Source organism: Pipra filicauda, unplaced genomic scaffold (genome assembly GCF_003945595.2).
Source record: "Pipra filicauda isolate LSUMZ 115617 unplaced genomic scaffold, ASM394559v2 scaffold522_size368575_pilon, whole genome shotgun sequence".
NCBI classification, from domain to species: domain Eukaryota; kingdom Metazoa; phylum Chordata; class Aves; order Passeriformes; family Pipridae; genus Pipra; species Pipra filicauda.
In genome coordinates, this window is record NW_024104668.1 from 77,607 (window position 1) to 95,966 (window position 18,360).

The following is an 18,360-nucleotide window of genomic DNA, read 5'->3' on the forward strand; positions in this document are numbered from 1 at the left end:
ACTGTATCCTAATTTATTACCTCTAGGCCTATTGTATATTGCCTCTAACATTCTTCCAAGTTTTGGTCCAGTAAGCAGAACAGAGCAGGCCTTAGCAACACAGACCAACTAGAAGTTAAGAGGTCTCTTAGTAGGCCCAGATCTTTCAGTTAACTCTTTTGGGCCTAGCTTCTTGTATCAGACTTTAAAATTTACCATCTGGAACTTTCCAGGAAAAAGTAACAGGAAAAGACTGAGGAGTGGGCTAATTTAAACACTGATTCTACTTGGAGGCTAGTGTGAACACATTGGAAGAATATGGTAGGGGTTTTTTATTTTTTTTTCTTTTCTGAGAATATTGACAATGCTGGAAATATTGTGATGGGACATTTTTCTGAATTAATGACTGATGTGAAATACAGTACAGTGCCAGTGTAACTCCTTACCCTTACACCAGAGGAGGCAATAGGAAAGGGGAGTGAAAGTGAACTATATCTGACACTGCTTCATAAACTGAACATGAGGTTGGAAGTGTGATGACATATTAATGAGTAAAACATGAGAGCTACTCTCCATTTGCAGACCAAAACTATGCAAAAGTACTAAGCAGGAAATTGTTAGGACTGAAGAAAAGGTCTTGTCGAACATACTCATGGGAATGGATTTCTGAATAGTATTACTGACAATGCAACAGTGACCCATTTGATCTTTTCTTTCTGAGAACGTGGTAGTTAAAAGGTTCAGCCTTTCTCTATGACTTTGGTTATGTAGCTTAGCTTTCATAGGCCTAGGTGTGGTGAGATCGCAGACTTTGGCTCATCTGTAGTTTCAGTCCTTGACCAAGACCATTATTCAAAGAAAACAGTACTTATACTGTATTAGAAAATTAAGCTTATCCATGAAACATTTGTTGAGTGGTCTGTCATTGACACAAACTGTAGTCCCCAAAAAACAAAATTCAGCTCTGATCTGCATAGGCTTGGGAAGACAAGTTAGTAATGAGTGTGGCAGTAAGCAGAGGGTAACTAGTGTTTTAATGCCCATTGTGCCTCTTAAAATCTTTCCCTTATCCTATAACCCATATGCAGTGTCCTGTTGAAAGATTTGAGGATGCTAAATTATATCTCATTTTTCTAGATGATCACATAGACAAAAACTAATTCCTTGAATCTACAGACATTAGCAAAGGAAAGCCTACCCATTTTTTAAATAGATATTTTCTTATGGTTTACTCAAAATTTATAGTATTTCTCAGCCCTGTTTTATGATGTCAGTGGAAAGTATTTATCACACAGGCTTAAGGACTAAGTATGTCTATCCATATTTGAATATCCTTAACAATAAATGAAATGTGTTGAATATTAATGACAGTGACAAAATCATATAATTCAAAATTTCACTAGCATAATACCTGATAGTTTAATAGCATTTAGGGGCTTTAATTTTGAGACTCATTTCATACTTTTTATAATTCAATAGTTATGGTTGTTTAACCAGCTTTTTCAGTGGTTTTCCACTTTACTGAGGCTACAATCCTGTTAATAAATTAACTTGTCTAATTTTCTGCCCCTGACAACAAGTGGCATGCTGCCATTTTTATGTGTACCCTTTCCACACTGCATTCCCTTGGGTCGATACATGAACCCTTGTATCTTATTGAATACAAAGACCTTTCCACGTCAACATGGGACACTGTCCTCACAGTTTAACTCACTTCCCTTAAAAAAAAACAGGTAATCTTCTCCAGATAGGCTGCTGTCAATCCTCAGTCTTTGTACAAGTGTTTTCTCTGAAGGTGCTAATTAGGCATGTTCCGTGTCAAAGTGCAGGCCAACAGTTAGGCAGTATGTATGATCATATGCCACCACTTCAGGCTAGGACCTGACCAAAAATACTTTACTAGGAAAAGCAAAGCCTGAGGATCCAAAAAATTCATTATTGTTTTTATCACCCTAGAAAAATAATACCGTTAGACTTGAAAACCTAAGCATTTTGTGGTTGTTTGTTTTTTCTTCTTCTTAAATGCCTTCAAAATTTCTATTTTATTAAAACGATTTATCATATTCTGGCTTTGATTTCCTATAGCCTGAAACAAAATCCATTGCCCTTCAAATACTGTCATTATGGTTGACTATAATCAGGAGGGATTATATGGACCAATGACACACTGATTTCCTCCAAGATGTTTGTGAGCAACGTGTTTAAAAAACATTATTTCATTCTGTATTAAACATTTTGTTCTTTATTAGGTAGTAGAGGCAGAGGGGCATGAAAAAACTGTCTTCAATTTTACTTGTATTTATTATAATTTATAAGTCTGGATAATCAACTTTAATGTTTGTTGTGCTAGCAATTAGTATCACGCTTATACACAGATGGTGCATTGTTCCTCTGCTACAGAAAGGACCTCTCTGAAGAATTAACAACAACACTGATTTGCAAAATGCTGAATATTCAAAATTCCAATTGCTTAAGAAAGCTGATATTAAACCAATTTTATGGAAAAAATTTACCTCATCTACCACTCTACACTTGCTGCTGCTATTTTACTTGCAAAAGCTGAATTGCGGCTTATAATTAAGATACATAATTTTACTTCCTAAACAAAAGATTGTTAACTCAAAGCTAGGTTAAAGTACCTGCTCTATTACACATTTCTTACAGCTTTTAGGTTAGAGTGAACTTCAGTACAGATCCTTGGCGGATTTTGTGCTGAATCTGATATAGATTAAATTTGTTATGCACTTTTTATTACAGACCTTAGCCTCATCAGTTAGTTTGAAGGTGTCTCTTGAAATGTGGCTGTTGAAACTGAATACTGGGATTGCAACCAAAACCCTTAGATCCTCAGGAGTTTTTTTTTCTTTCCACCCTGCTAGCTATTAAACATATTATTTTTGAGTTCAGAGTGGCTATGCTGCAGAGAAGCCCAGATGAGCTTCTGATGCTTGTTTCGGCTGTGGCATGTTTGGTTCGCCCTTGGCCAGTCTGCACAGGCTCGATAAAGGGCTCTTCTAATTCATTGAGGATGGTCATGCTTTTCTGCAGTGAAGAGTTCTGGCTTATGACTCTCCAGAGCATATCTTTGTATGTAAATGGATTCTTAAGAGTTGTCATCTCTTGCAATTTCTATTTTATTTTCCAGATTCTCAGGCCCAGGTTCTGCATCTCACAGCATACTTGTATTTTGCTGAAGCAAATGAGCTTCTGTCTCTTTACCTCACACATTAAGATCAATCCTTTTTGAAGAGAAAACCTGTTCTTTTCTGAAAATTTGTATTGTGTAAATGCTTTACTTATTTTTTTTAATATATATATATATAAGAAAATTGTTTCATACTGTCTTGGAAACTATGCGCTGATGACAATACATATGATTGGTGCTGTAATTTTTTCTTTTCTTTTCAAACACTACTCTAAGATAAGAAAGGGCTAGATGCCTTGTTCTTTTATATCTATTTTTGGCTGTCAGGAGCTTTCAGATAGAGCTTCAATAATTTAGAAAGACTTGATTGATATAAAGTAAATCTTTTTGATATAAAGTAAATCTTATTTCAGCCTGCACACTTACCACAATAACTGCGTATTTCCATATTTTTTTTGAATTTTGGTAAAGCACAGAGGATATAGGACAAGTTCCTAGTTACAAGATTGTCGAGTAATTCAGAGTGTAAACGATAGGATGACAAATATTTTAGTGACATATTTCGGAATAACTGAACAAACTTCTGGAAATCATGTCAGAGATGTGCTCTTGTAAGACTCAGATTTTACTTTATTTTTCTAAAGATTCAGAAAGAAGAAAGAAGTACTGCTGATATGGGCAAACATGAAAAATAAGGCTATAGATCACCAGATGATATAAAATAATACAGACCCTTTTTCTTTGGAATTTTAGAATGCATTTAAACTTAGTTGAGACTCTGACCCTCTAAGTTTTACTGCTTTCCGGTATTGTAAAGTATAACCTTGCTTAAATTAGTCCTTGAGAACCTTCCTTGATTGAATGAAAAAGAAATTATGTGTTGAATATTCAATTATGTGTTGAATAGACTGTGAGATGAACGTGTAGAAATGTGCTTCTCTACAGAAAATCTATGCCTCTTTAACAATCTTCTGCTTCTGTTTTTTTCTCATTTTTTATTTTTTGCAGGGCACTCAGTTATGGCATAACCTTACTCCTACGGTCAATGGCCTGAGTTGAAATAGAATTAGTTTAGTGTTAAATGCTTTGAAAAATGTGTGTAACATATCCGGTTATGCTTTTATTATTGCAAAAGCTTTTCTAAGCTCTTAACTTTTTAATTGAACTTTTAATTTTTTACCTGGGAATATATCTTAATTTCTAGCATTTCTACAGAGAAAATAGAATTATTTAGGGTCACTAGGAAAGAAGCAGATACATAAATATAACTATTTCGTGTTTTCTTCCAGACACACTTAGTTATACAGTTATGTACCTAATTAGTCCCTCACCTTTAATAAGTATCATTTTGAAAATGTGACCTGACACAGAGCAAGGAAATGGAAGTAAAATTTTATTTAAAGTTAGATAAAATATAGGGTCACTAGATAGCACAAAAAAAAATTAAGAACAACTAACTTAGATGTGCAGAATCACTAGGTTTATAGTGACTGGCTTTGGTAAATCCTTTATATTCTCATACAACAGAAAAGAACAAAGAATGTTTAAACAAAGTGTCATTTGGAGGGGGGAGGGAGGAAACTGTATAACTATATCTATATCTATATCTTTATCTAATCAATCAACCTGTGATGGATCTAACATCACAGTTGTGCAAATTTAATAAAAGCTAATTAAAGTTTGTGCTTCATATCACAAGACAATCGCTTTCTAGGGCAAGAAAACTTTTCCCTTCTGCAGCCTTGTAAGCATTAGCTAGCTGGATACGTGGGAAGAGTTAATTTACCAATTATCCTTCAAGTAGAAAAACACAGATTTTCCCCTCATTATACTGTTTCAAAAGACTGAATAACCTGACTTGTTTAACAGCTCATGGTGATGTACAATGTCTTCTTCATGGGTCAAGGAAAATAAGAGCATAACTGGGGGACACACTCTGTAACTCTACCTCTAGTCTAAATATGACCTTCATAACACTTCTTCTGAGTCTCATGGGACAGCTCAGTCTATTCTTATTGTCTACTCTCTTGTATGGATCTGAATCATGGATCATCTACCGCCACCACCTGCAACTCCTAGAACGCTTCCATCAACACTGCTTCCGTACAATCCTAAACATCCACTGATCAGTTTATGTGACTAATACGTCTGTTCTAGAACAAGCAGCAGTCACAAGTATTGAGGCCATGTTGATGAGAACACAGCTGCGCAGGGCAGGGCACATCCCCAGGATGAAGGACCACTGCTTCCCTAAGATCTTGCTTTATGGTGAACTTGCCACCGGCTGCCGCATGAGAGGAGCCCCGAAGAGGAGATACAAGGACTCCCTGAAACAACATCTCAGCCTTGGCCATATTGATCATCATAACTGATCTACTCTGGCCTCCAATCAGGAGGTGTGGTGACACACCATCTCTAATGCTGCTGATGCTTTTGAGAAAGCATGCAGGATCACTCTTGAGGAGAAAAGACAACACAGAAAGAATCGTGTCTTGCAGAATATACCACCCAAGGAGTCCTTCTGCTGTGCCTTTTGCAACCAGACGTGCCTATCTCGTATTGGCCTTTTTAGCCACCAGCGTGCTTGTAACAAATGTGGGTAGAGCCCTCCTCAAATCTTCGTTCACGAACCCTAGCCATGATGATGATGATGACAAAAACAATATATTTTAAAACATGCAAACATGTATTGTTTAAATATATGATGTATTGTAAAACATGTATATGGCTCTGAAATACATGACTTCTCTATGAGCTTCAGAAGTCTTTGTGAACGTGCCCATAAATATGTTTTTTTTTCTTAGTCATCTTTGTTACCAAGACATAAAGACATTAATATGTCATACTAGTAGCTGTTTGTGAACTTCTGTGAACTTCATAATAATGGACCAGTGCCAAACATACTAACTAGTAGAGGACTTCACTAGTAATAGTGGCTTTCTCTGAGCAACCAAAGAGCGTACACAACTTATGACCTTATTTGACCAGTTTAGTAACTTAAGTTTTTTGAGAATTTTGAATATTGTAGAATATTCTATGCCTTCATCTAAAAATACAAAAAGTTTTGCCTTCAAGTCTTTGAAATTAATTTGTAGCTTAATAATGTTCTGAATTACTACTGAAACTTTGACTTATGAATGTTAACACAACTTTTTTGCATTTATTTGGATATACAATTCTGCTAGTCAAGTGTATCTTTTCTATTTTCTGTACAGTAAAATTAACAGTTTACAAAAATTACTATTCTCCAATTGGATGTAGCACAGAAATTTCATAGGTTCTTTAACATTTTTTTGTCTCAAAGACAAATATATTTTTTGAATCTCCTCAGTTTTGACATTTAGAAGGGAGTGTTATCCTATTAACACGATTTTTTGTGAATATACCAGATGGTTACTTTTTTTTCTTTTTTTGAAATCAATAATATTTGGTAAGAAATACAATAAAGACAATGCAAAAATGGAATTTGTCTGCAAGATTTCTGTAATATTAGCATTAATTTGAAATAAAAAGGAAAAAAACCCCTGTATTTCTAAGAACAGCCTTGATTCAGTCATCCCCAAAAAAGCCCTCCAATGTCTCTGTGATTCAAAGATTTGGGTAACATCTGGGAAGACTGATTTCACTGCTGATCACATAGAATAGATAGCTGCTTACTTTAGAATAGAATTGATAGCTGCTTACTTTAGAATGGGAGTACTGAACACTAAACCAAAAACCTTTAACGGAAGTCTTATTTTTTGCTAAGAATGAGTTGTGAAAAAGGAGTATTTTGTTATAGGTAAATTAAAAAAAATATTTTTTTTTTATCTAGGTTATCTAAGCCATTTAAAATGTAAATAAATGTATAAGTTATTCAGTGAAAGGTCTGTGTCATTTGTACGTCCCTGGAAACAGAAGTTTTACAAAATGTGTGGTTTTCTTTCAAGTAACATCTAAAGTAGTGGTGCTTTTCTCTTCAAAGCTATTTTCACAGATTCTAATTGCATTTTTTTTCCCTCATAATATATTTTAAGGCATTCATAACCATAAGCTAACTGAAAAGATCTGCAACCATAAATACATTTTTCTTAATAGTGGGCTTCACACAAAATGTGATCTCATAATTGCAATTCAGCATTACTTATTCAAGTAACTTCTTAGGTCAAAGCTGGGTTAGCTTCTCTCCTTTTTGAGGTTTTAACCATGTTATGGACAAAAATGTTCTGTCTAGAAATCTCTGTTTATAAATGGCAGATATCAAGCTCCATTTTTGGCTGTATTGCCCCATTAGTTTCAGGTAACATAGAAATATGTTTTAAAATATCTTCAAACAGTGATCCAGGAATTCAGAGTGACACATCAAAAAATAACCTTTCTGGAAACAAAATAGGTTTTTAAACCAAAGAATTGCCTAGACACCCTTCTGGCCTCTAAACCATTTGATAAATTGTTGCTGCATATTTGGTGAGTCAGTCAATAAATACCAGTGCTGAGAACAGTCACATTTTCTATGTCCTGTCACTTTGCAGCTTATTTTTTTATTTGATAAGTTTGTCTCTTGAAGCTCATTGTATGCCTCTGTAAAAAGAGTCATCTGGTTATCAGCTGGAAATTGGGAAACTGCCATGTATTTTTTCATAGCCCTTGCTATCAGTAGATTAAACTCCCAGTAGAAAAAATTCCATCTGTTTACTCGTATGTACGAAAACTAGAAAATGGACAGCACAAGAAGTCAGTATTAGTTTTCATATTCCCCATAGGTGTTCAGCTGAGCTGCATTTATGTATGTATATGTAAAGACATACATGTACGTAAATGTGTGTTTATTTTTTGTAGGGTTTTTTACCTTTGGAGAGAATTTCTTTCCAAAGCCTGGTTCGTTTTCTTAAAAAATTTGCAGCATTGGCTGATGCCATATTTAGCACACAGAACTACTATTTCTTTCTATATACAAAGCCTTAATTAGTCAGAGAATGCAAGATATTTTTGTCTGACAGTAAAAATATTTGCAATTTTTTTTTTATCTTATCATTTTCAAATATCATGTTAATATAGACCTGAATTAGGGTATATCAATTTGAGTAGTTAATTAGTTTGACCCACTCACATGGTATTACTCAATGTCAGAACCAGAGCACTTAAAACACCTTTGTGATTTACAGATGCTAAAAGAAAGCCGTACATAATACTGGAGCAAAAGTATCCCTTTTCTGAGTAGTGATGGCATATTCAAATGATGTTCTTATAATTTTAAACTGAAAGTTGACTTTTTCTCAGTATCAGCATTTTCAACACTGAAATACAAATTTAGTACATAGAAGAGTAAGATAATCCAATGCTCATTAAATTGAATCGATATATTCTCACTGAACTTAATAGAAAGCAATGAGCCTGAAACAGATAGAAAAGTCAGTTTATGGGAGCAAAGTATAAAAACCTTTGTTTCATGGAATATAACTGGTAAGCTAATGATCAGTGATACAACATAGAAAGTTTTTTTCACTGCAACTTCCCTTATTGCCACCAATTTAACAGTACATGAGTAAGAGAAAGGTGTTTAAGAAGAACACTCCAATGTAAGTGGTCAATAAAACTACGTGATCTGAGATCAGGGGTAGAAGCTGGAATATTTATTGAACATGCAACACGTAATATAAGGGTCTTGGAGGCAGGACATGTTAATGAAGAGGACGGGTTATGCTAACTAGGGGGTGGATTACACTAACTAGAGGATTACACAATTTTCTATTGCAATTACACAAGTGGTTAATATTTTCCTATAGCGAACACCACATGGGGGGGAGAGAACAAAAGGGTTTCTGCATCGTCTGACATCACCACAAGGTCTTTCCATATCTTGTTGAAGGAGACAGGACAATCAAACATAGGTAAACACTAACAAGTCTTGTAATGAAGTTCCTCAGAGTTTCTCCCAGCTCCTGCTGTTCATGGTCTGCTACATAATTCCATCATTTCCTTTTCTGCTGATAGCCGAGTTTCGGATTCCAACACTCCAACATCAAGTAGCCTATAAATCCCAAACCATTTATCTGAAAATTGCCTAGTCACAGAACACATTTTTTTTGACAAGGCAGGTTATAAATTTTTATATTTTTTCCTATTGGCCACCTCTGCATAGGTTCCTCTGAGTAAACTGCAGGTGAAAGAATTTTCATGGTTCCATCTGGAAATAAGACTTTGTAAAAGGGCAACTGATGTAAAGAGCTGCTGATTACTGAGGCTATTTGTCTTCTAGGCTGAATGCAACTGAGACCCAAAATCAATACAGATAACGAAGAAAAGACTTCAGTGGAGTCTATACAGTTCCAGAGGGAACTTCAAGTCCTTCCCTCAGTGATATATTAAGATTCTTGATGAAAACAGTTTTAAAGAAGCATTTATAAGTGCTTCTCACTGCCAAAGAAACATAGAAAATTTAAATGCCAGCATAGCTAGTTTGCCTTCCTGGAGACATCCTTCTGGTTGTTGTTTTATTTGTCTATTACTTCATGAGAATCATGACTAGAAAACAGAAGACAGTTGGGTCAGGGGCAGAAGCTGAACCGTGAATGAGGACCACTTGAAAGAGTATTTCTTCAACGGAAGAGAATACAAAGTTCTATAAAGAATCACATAGGATGAAAAAAGGCATTGGGATAAATAGAAAAAGAACTGACCCACCAAATGACTCTTCCTTTTCAATTCATGGAAGGTGAGCTCTGAAACATAAATGTTGCTATTAGAGAGAAGAATGCTACAAGCATGTTGTAAAAAATATTCTCTACTTTCTGAAGATTTCTTTTAAAGTTATTGGAATCAGGGTCTTAACACTTATATGTGGCAGTAAATGGAAGTTCTTCCTTTGACTTTGATGATCCAGATGTTCACAAGAATTTTTTACTTTTCCCCTATTGAATTTGAAAAGCAACAGCTCGATATTTGGCTATGGAGTAAAGCAGTATTAAAAACTGCTCTTGTCTTGATATGTATGTGTATCAACATATTTAGCACATTTCCCTACCAGACTGTTTTTACTGTTACTTTCATCTTGCCTGAATGGAAGGAAAATATTTGGGTATAAACAGATGGTGCTAGCTAGTGAGAACTACTTTCAATGACAACATAATGTTAACAAACTGAATGTCTCAGTACATTTACATTCTAAGATAGAAATTGGAATAAATATTTTTCATATGAACTAATTTTAATGTGGTGAGCAATTTATATTGAAGTGGCTGAAGTTTGTGGTTATCCCACTCTTGGCAATGAAGTACTGATTCTTCATATTTGTAGGTGTGCATGCATAATTACTACAGTAAAGACAGAGATTAAAAGTCTTAACTAATGATGAAAACTCTGTTTCATTTTTGTTTAATCATACTCAGAGACATCCCCTTTCCTGAGAGTTTACGTCTTTAAAGAGACAGAGAATCTCACAGACTACAGAGGAAGCAGGAGATAAAAGGAAGAGAATTTGTTTCAAGTTAATCATAGATACAAAGTTATTGGTTTAAATGGTTATATGGTTTAAACCCAACTGGCAAAAAGGCCTGACGCAGCCACTCGCTCATTTCCCCTCAGTCAAATGCAGAAGAGAATCAAAAGGGTAAAAGTGAGAAAACTGATTGAGATAAAGACACTTTAATAGATAAAGCAAAAGTCACACACACAAGCAAAGCAAAACAAGGAATTCCTTCGCAGCTTCCCAGGGCTCTGTCACACATAACACTGACTTGAGAAGATAAAAACCATCGCTCCAAATGTCACCCCTTCCTTCTTCTTCCCCCAGATTTATATGCTGAGCATGGTGCCATATGGTATGGAATATCTCTGGTCAGTTGTGGTCAGCTGTCCCAGCTTTGTCTCCTCCCAACTTCTTACGCATCTCCAACCTCCTCACTGGCGGGGCAGTGCAAGAAGCAGAAATTTTTTTAATTCTGTGCAAGTACTGCTCAGTAATAACAGAAGTCAACCCTATTCCCAGCACAAATCCAAAGCATAGCCCCATATTAGGTACTGTGAAGAAAATTAACTCTGTCTCAGCCAAAACCAGCACAACTGGATTTATATTTCAGTTTTGAATGGCACATAAGCTTCATACATTACAATTTGACAAGTTTCATAAAGTCCTTCCAGCAAAAAACGGATCATGATTTCCTGTGGGTCTGCCTTGGAAAACTTTTGTTATAGATTTGAATGCACCAGATTTGGATTAACAATTAGAAAGGTCAGAGCTCAGCTGAGACCTTAGGCAATGTTCGATATCTTGGCAGTAGAGGACAGATGTTGTTCCTGTGAATGCAGAATGTCTACCTGAACTATTCTGAAGAAACTGGGTCAAACAGTAAACTGTTACCTAAAGACACTTGAATTCAGAAAACTCGATTGGATTGTAATTCACTCCAAGTGCTGAGGGAAATAAAGGCTGACAGTTGTTTTGGAAAGGGTAGGTTGCTTCCTGTGCAATACTTAGAAAAGTACGGATGATGACTTGGAAGGCTGAATTTTTATTTTGAAACAATAGCATGGGTAAGTACTTCACCCTATGCTGCACATGTAGAAGAGTGGTGGTAGCTGCACTCAACCTCAGCAGCCGACAATGTCAGCAAGATTCATGATAGCAGGCATAAGAAAAAAAGTGGGTTTTTTTCTCTGCTATTCAGGCAACAACGAAGTACTACATGGCTCTAGAGACTTTGCTGACATGGGTGACCAAGAAGTAGCAATCAAGGCATCAGGTAGATTCTGTTGCAGTAGGTACTGACTCTGTAATAGCAGCAGTAAGACTGCATCACCAGCAGCAATTTATGTGAGCCCTTAATAGCAAATTTATGGCAAAAATAAAAAAGGCTTACAATATCAAATGGCAGCTTTCTGTATTTCTGTATTTTATAATGTCTGACCAAACCATAATCTCAAAGCTGAATTTATCATTTCTCTTGGTACTAGGTCTATAACCTGTAGTAGTCAAATTCTTGAAAGCTCACCCGGTGGTCAGTTCTCCAAAAGCAGGAGGAGGAAAGGAAGCCACTGTGGGACTTCTGAGCATTTACACATACATATACAAATATGTCTTGTAAGAAACTTTGTTTTTAAGCTTTCTAGCAATCAACACAGGTTGATTTCACACAAAAAATACAAGAAAAGAAACTCCCACCATTTTTAGATTTTGTAGCATAATGCCTAAACTTGCAAAACAAATTACAATAGAAAATAGAAATTAAACTTTTATTTTAAATAAAATTGAATATCTGCACTGTGCAAGTTTCGAGCTGGCTTTCTGCCAAGTCTCCGAAACTTGACAACAGGGTCTGCTTCCCAGAGAGGGAAGAAATAAACCAAGTAGCCAAAGCTATATCAAAAATATATATTTTACATATGAAACAGATATATACAGTGAGAATATTACATACCTATAACCCCAGAAACCCTAAATAGCTTCCTAAAGGGAAGAGGAGAAGGGAGAAGTGAAAAGGACAAAATAGGATGAAAAGAGACAAAAACAAAACAGGTCTACAGTATCTAAAAACCCAGTAACCAGCAAACTGAAGAACTGGCAAAATCTCACCACTTCCCTTGAGAGAAGCAGGACAGCTGGACACGGCCCAGCACTCTCCCCTCACGCGTGGCAGACAACAGCAGTCACTGCAGGCCTCAGCTCCAGATAAGCAAGACCGAGACAGGGACCCACCATTCTCGATCCTCGCCGGAAAGGAAGAGAGAGAGGTCCCTCCCGTTGGCTTTATTTATACCTCAAGTTACGTAAAGGAATAGCATGGAATACTTCCATGGTCACCTTCCTAGTTCCTTCCTGGTTACAAACTGGTCTCCAGGAAGGCCTAGAGTGAAAACTATCACATGCACCAAAGGAAACATTTTATATACTCTCTCTTTAAATGTCAAAATAACTTCAGAAAGTTTGGGTTGCTTTAGCTTTTTTTTCTGTGGGTCCAGATGAAGGTCAAGCAAACCAGAAGATAAAATTTCATCATATTATCTGTTTACTGTAACTATTGTGTTTTTTCACAGCTGTAGCTCAGCTAGATTATTCTAATTACATTACAATTAGCTTTTCAATTACGCAGAACTGTCTTAATATTATAGACAACTATAAAATGGCACCATTTTTCAGAAACTCTGTGATTGGCAATTACTCTTCAATGCAATCTAGACAGAAAGCATTATTTCATTACAAATTTTTTTAGAGTGAGCAAGACAGTTTGTCTTGAATATTTTTGTCCCACAGAAAACTGAAAGAATATGTATGTCTTCACAGCCTACCACAAACTTTCATAAGGATAAATCTCATGGTAAATTGCAGAAAGAATTTTCAAACTTGACTAAATAGTATTGCTTATACTGAAAATATAAAACTGAAATCAGTGCAGGTTTAAGTGTGAATGTAAGAAATGGACTACTATTTAATCTGCTCAAGGGAAAGAATGTTGAATATATTCATAGCTTGTTCACAGAAGGAATTTAAATACCAGGATTTTTGCTCATCATATTTAAAATATATTTGAAGATGAGTTAGTAATAGTGTTACTTCAAGTCAGTTCTAGGAAAATGAGAGAAAAATAATAAAAAAATAGTTGCATAATAGTTTAACATATATACTCAGAAAACATGATTAATTCCTACCAGATCTTCCTATCACCCTGGAAACTGTTAAAATCACAAGAAAAATACCAGGCTATGTGCTTAGTAAAAGACAAACACAGCCTAAAGTAAATGATGTCTAAAAGTACTTTAACCCAAGTGAACCCACACTGTTATTATTTGATGAGGTTACTCTATTCAGTGTCAACTAAAACTCATTAAATGAGCACCAAATAACCATGGGACTGAGGTCAAAATGAAAAAATAACTTCCTTGAGTGTGATGCTGATTATTTCTGAAATTACAGATTTGGAGCAATGCTGAACTTTGACCATGTAGTACTTTTCTGGGCATTTGTTGTTTGGCTTTTTAAAATTTATTTTGATTTTTCAGTAGCTTTTTATTCATCACCCTCTCCTAGTAGTTTGTTGGGTTTTTTAGGGTGGGTGGGTTAGTCAGGTAATTTATTTATTGGGTCTTCCTCTTTTTTTTATTAAAGGTGTTTTCAGGTCCTTAGGGTACTTTCCAGGAGCTTCTGCAGGTACTACCTATATTAAAATAGAATAGAATAATTTTAGTTCAAAGGGACCTAAAATGATCATCTAGTCCAGCTGCCTGACCACTTCAGGGCTTACCAACATAGACTTTTAAGGATATTGTCCAAATGCCTCTTCAACACTGACAGCCTTGAGGCATTGACCACATGTCCAGAAACCCTGTTCTAGTGGTTGACTATGCTCTAGGTAAAGAAATCCTTCCTAATGTCCCATCAAAACCTGCCCTGGCACAGCTTTGAACCATTATTACATATTCTATCAAGGCATACAGGAGAGGAGAGCTCAGCATCTCCCTCTCCCCTTCTCATCCTCAGGAAGCTGCAGCAATAATGTCACACCTCAGCCTTCTTTTCTCCAAACTGGATGAACCCAAAGTCCTCAGCTGCTCCTCACAAGACATTCCCTCCAGCCCTTTTACAAGCTTTACTGTCTCCTTCTGTGACCCTTCACATCCTTCCTAAATTGTAGGGCCCAGAACTGCACACAATACTCAAGATGAGGCCTCAGCAAGACTGAATACAGTGGGATAATCATCTCTTTTGACCAGCTGATGATACTGTGTCTGATGCACCCCAGGATGGGTTTGCCCTCTGGACGGACAGGGCACACTGCTGACTCACACTGAGGTGCTGCCAACCAGCACCTGCAGATCCCTTTCTGAGAGCTGCACTCCAGCCACCTGCCTCCCAGTTTATAATTGTGTCCAGTGTTACTCTGTCCTGAGTGCAAATCAGGCATTTGGACTCGTCAGATTTAACTCCTGATTGATGTTATCTCCTTCATAACTGGTGGGTCCTTGACTTGTTAGTTGTTATCTGATTTCTGGGTATGTAGAAGGAGTGCAGTTGGTGGAGGGTCTTGGCCAATCTGGGATGAACTGACACCCAGAGACAACAGGTGGCAGCATCTAGAGGTTACTCCAGAATGTGTGGGAGTATAAGTGGTGATGCCCCACAGGGCTTGATCCCTTGTCTGGACATGATACCTGGGCACATCAGAAACTGTGACCCAGATGAAGCTCCTGAGGAGATGGCTGATCTCTGGATCTGGAGCAGCTAGGACTACCTGTTGAACACGGAAATAGTCTCACTTTTGGGAAATGAGTGGTGGTGAAAGACCTGCGTTTCTGGGTAGAAATTTGTCCTGCACTTGGGTCACAACAACTCCATGCAATGTTAAAGACTTGGGGGAGGGTGTCTAGAAAGGTGACTGGTGGAAAAGGACATCAGGGTTCTGGTTAACAGCTGGTTGAGCAGCACTGTGCCCACATGGCCAGCAGGACCAGTGATTGTTCCCCTGAATTTGGTACAGATGAGGCCACGTCTCAAGTGCTGTGTTCAGTTCTGGGCCCCTCACTACAAGAAAGACATTGCATTGCAGAAGGGCAATGAAGCTAGTGAAGGGTCTAGACAGTGAGTCCTGGGGAGCAGCTGAGGGAGTGGGGCTTGTTTAGCCTGGAGATAAGGAGGCTCAAGGGAGATCTTATCTCACTGTCTCCATGTACCTGAAAGGAGAATGTTAGTGAAGGTAGGATGATCTTAGAAGTCTTTTTGAACCTAAATGATTCTATGACTCTATGAAATATTACAGGGGAAGATGAACAGCCTGTGTGCTATTAGAAAGGATAAAAAGGGGATTTGACTGGGGCTTCACAGAAACTTTACAGAGGAAAGAGCATTAAGTTCTTCCCTCATAGAGAAGTTCTTCCCTTCCCAGAGAAGAAAAGACAGCTATAGGGAGGTTATGTTTGAGTGACTCATGGATGACCTGCAAGATGAGACAGGCTTGAAGCTTTTAATTTTCAGGAGCAGGAGAAAGGCTTCTCTCATGTCAGATCTGGTCTTATAGACATGGATACTGTGCCATAATAGCCAATATAAAGGAACAGGTTCTTCTGAGGAGGATCAATGAGAGAGCTGGGCCTGAATAGACCATTGGCATCAAGATTGAGATTCCCTTTTGTTGGGAATGGAAGCCTCTAGTTGCTGGCCAGACACGCTGTCACAGAAAGTTTATTGCTTGACATGGATTTAAGGTCTGTATTTTTGGTGTTACGAGGAGACTGCCAGAGAGGGCTCGAGGCTGTTAATTTTTCCTATGAGAGGTACAGAGTGAACTGGTTCATGTCATTGTGAGGCTGCTTACTATTATCTATGGGTGGTCATGGAGGACAGGAGATGTCCTTGATGACAGTAGACAGGCAGATGTTGCACTCATCTTAAAAGGCGAGTGTGAATATCAGTGGTACTCCAGGAAGAGGCTGATCAACCACAGTTCAACCCTGGTAATACCACGGTGTAAATAGAACACGTACTGGTCACATGAAGGTAATGGGTAATGGTCAGCATGAGTTTAACAAGAGTAAATCAATCTTGAATAACCTGACGCTTTATTACAAGCTTAGCATTTGTCACTAGGTTTATGGATGTACAGAGAGTGGTGGCTATTTTATTCCATGACTGGGAAAGCTTTTAACCCTGCTCACCAGAGCATCAGAGCATCACTGTATTCAAAGTGGGATGTTACAGTGTGGATGGGTGGACTAGTAGCTTGTTTGAGTACTGGCTGGATGGTTGAACCTGAAGGAAAGGGGTTCACAGTTTGTACTCTGCCTGGAGATCAGTTGCAAGTGGAGTTCCTCTGGGATTTATCTTGAAGCCTATCCTCTACCATGCTTTGATCAATTGCCCAGACAAAACAAGAGAATGCACCTTCATCAAGTTTGTGGATGACACCAAATTCCTGTTTACAGCTGATGTGCTCCAGGGTGGGGGTCTAAATGACATCACTGTATGGATGAATGGTGTTAATAGTTAAGGTGTAAGCAGGTCAGCTTGGCATGGGGACCAATGTTATTCTTTGTTATACTCAGAAACTTGTTGCTTCCATGACAGTCATTTCAACAAAATTTGCATAAATTCTGAACTGAGCTTAAAGTAACATCTGATGAAAAGCTATTATGATCATGGCTTTAAGTGTTGTTCATGGAACATTTGCACTTTGATCTGTGTTTTAGCTATATGTGCATGTGCACGTACAAATATACATTCTTATATAAAATGGTGGGTCATTCTAAATGATAACAATTTAGTGATATCTGCTCTAGTTGTTCACTTTATCAATCAGTATTTTCAGTTAACCAAGCTGTGCTAATCAACATTGTTTTGATAACCTGGGCTTGTTACCTGAAGAATTGAATATTGCATAAAGCTGTCTGAACTAATGTTCGGTGTGTTGATTAATTCATAAGTTCAGGGCAACATGTTACATCAAATTCCAGAAACATTACTAACATGCTGGCATACCTAAGGATTCCTCATTCCTCCCTATTAGTCTGGACTTTCAGTGCTGTTCTGAAGTAGCTCCATTGCTTTCTGTTCTAAAGTGAGTATAGTAATTTAATTTCTGTTACGTTGACATTATCAGTTTACCACTATATTGATGTGATGAGCTAAGCATAAAAAAGTAAGGCTGCCAATTCTCTTCAGAGTTTTACAGTGATGCAGTTTATATCAGCACACTGCAAAAATCTGGTTGCAGGTCCAAGAGTTGGTTTTCAATCATATTAGTATTTGTCAAAATAACTCTGTATAATTGTGTCTGTAGAAAAGAAGCTTTCTGCGCAGTTAAAAATCTAAGTTGATGACTGCTATAAGGGATTTTTTTGATTGGTTGCATTAAGCAACCAATCAATTTGGGTGAATTTCTCATTGCATTTTTAAAGTCACTGTTTGCACAATCACTCTCATAACTAAAAGCACTTGCAAAAATGTTAGTACTCTTCGAACCAGGGAGTAAAGTACATGAAATTATCTCTAATAAACTGTTCAAGCTACATGTCCAGTCTGGCAAAAGGCTTTTCCAGCTGTAAGAGGGGACTCACTATGGTTTTCCTAATTGCTTATCATAGGTATGTATTCAGTGGTTCTTAAGAATAAACTCCTGAACAGGATAGAATGCTGTGCTGTAAACTGTAATGATTAAGAGTCTTCAACAAATTTATTGCCTGGTTACAGATACCTGGCATCATATGATATGCCAAGTGTATCCAGACAGGGTACTGGAGACTGTTCAAAAGTAACCTAGGACTACTGCAAG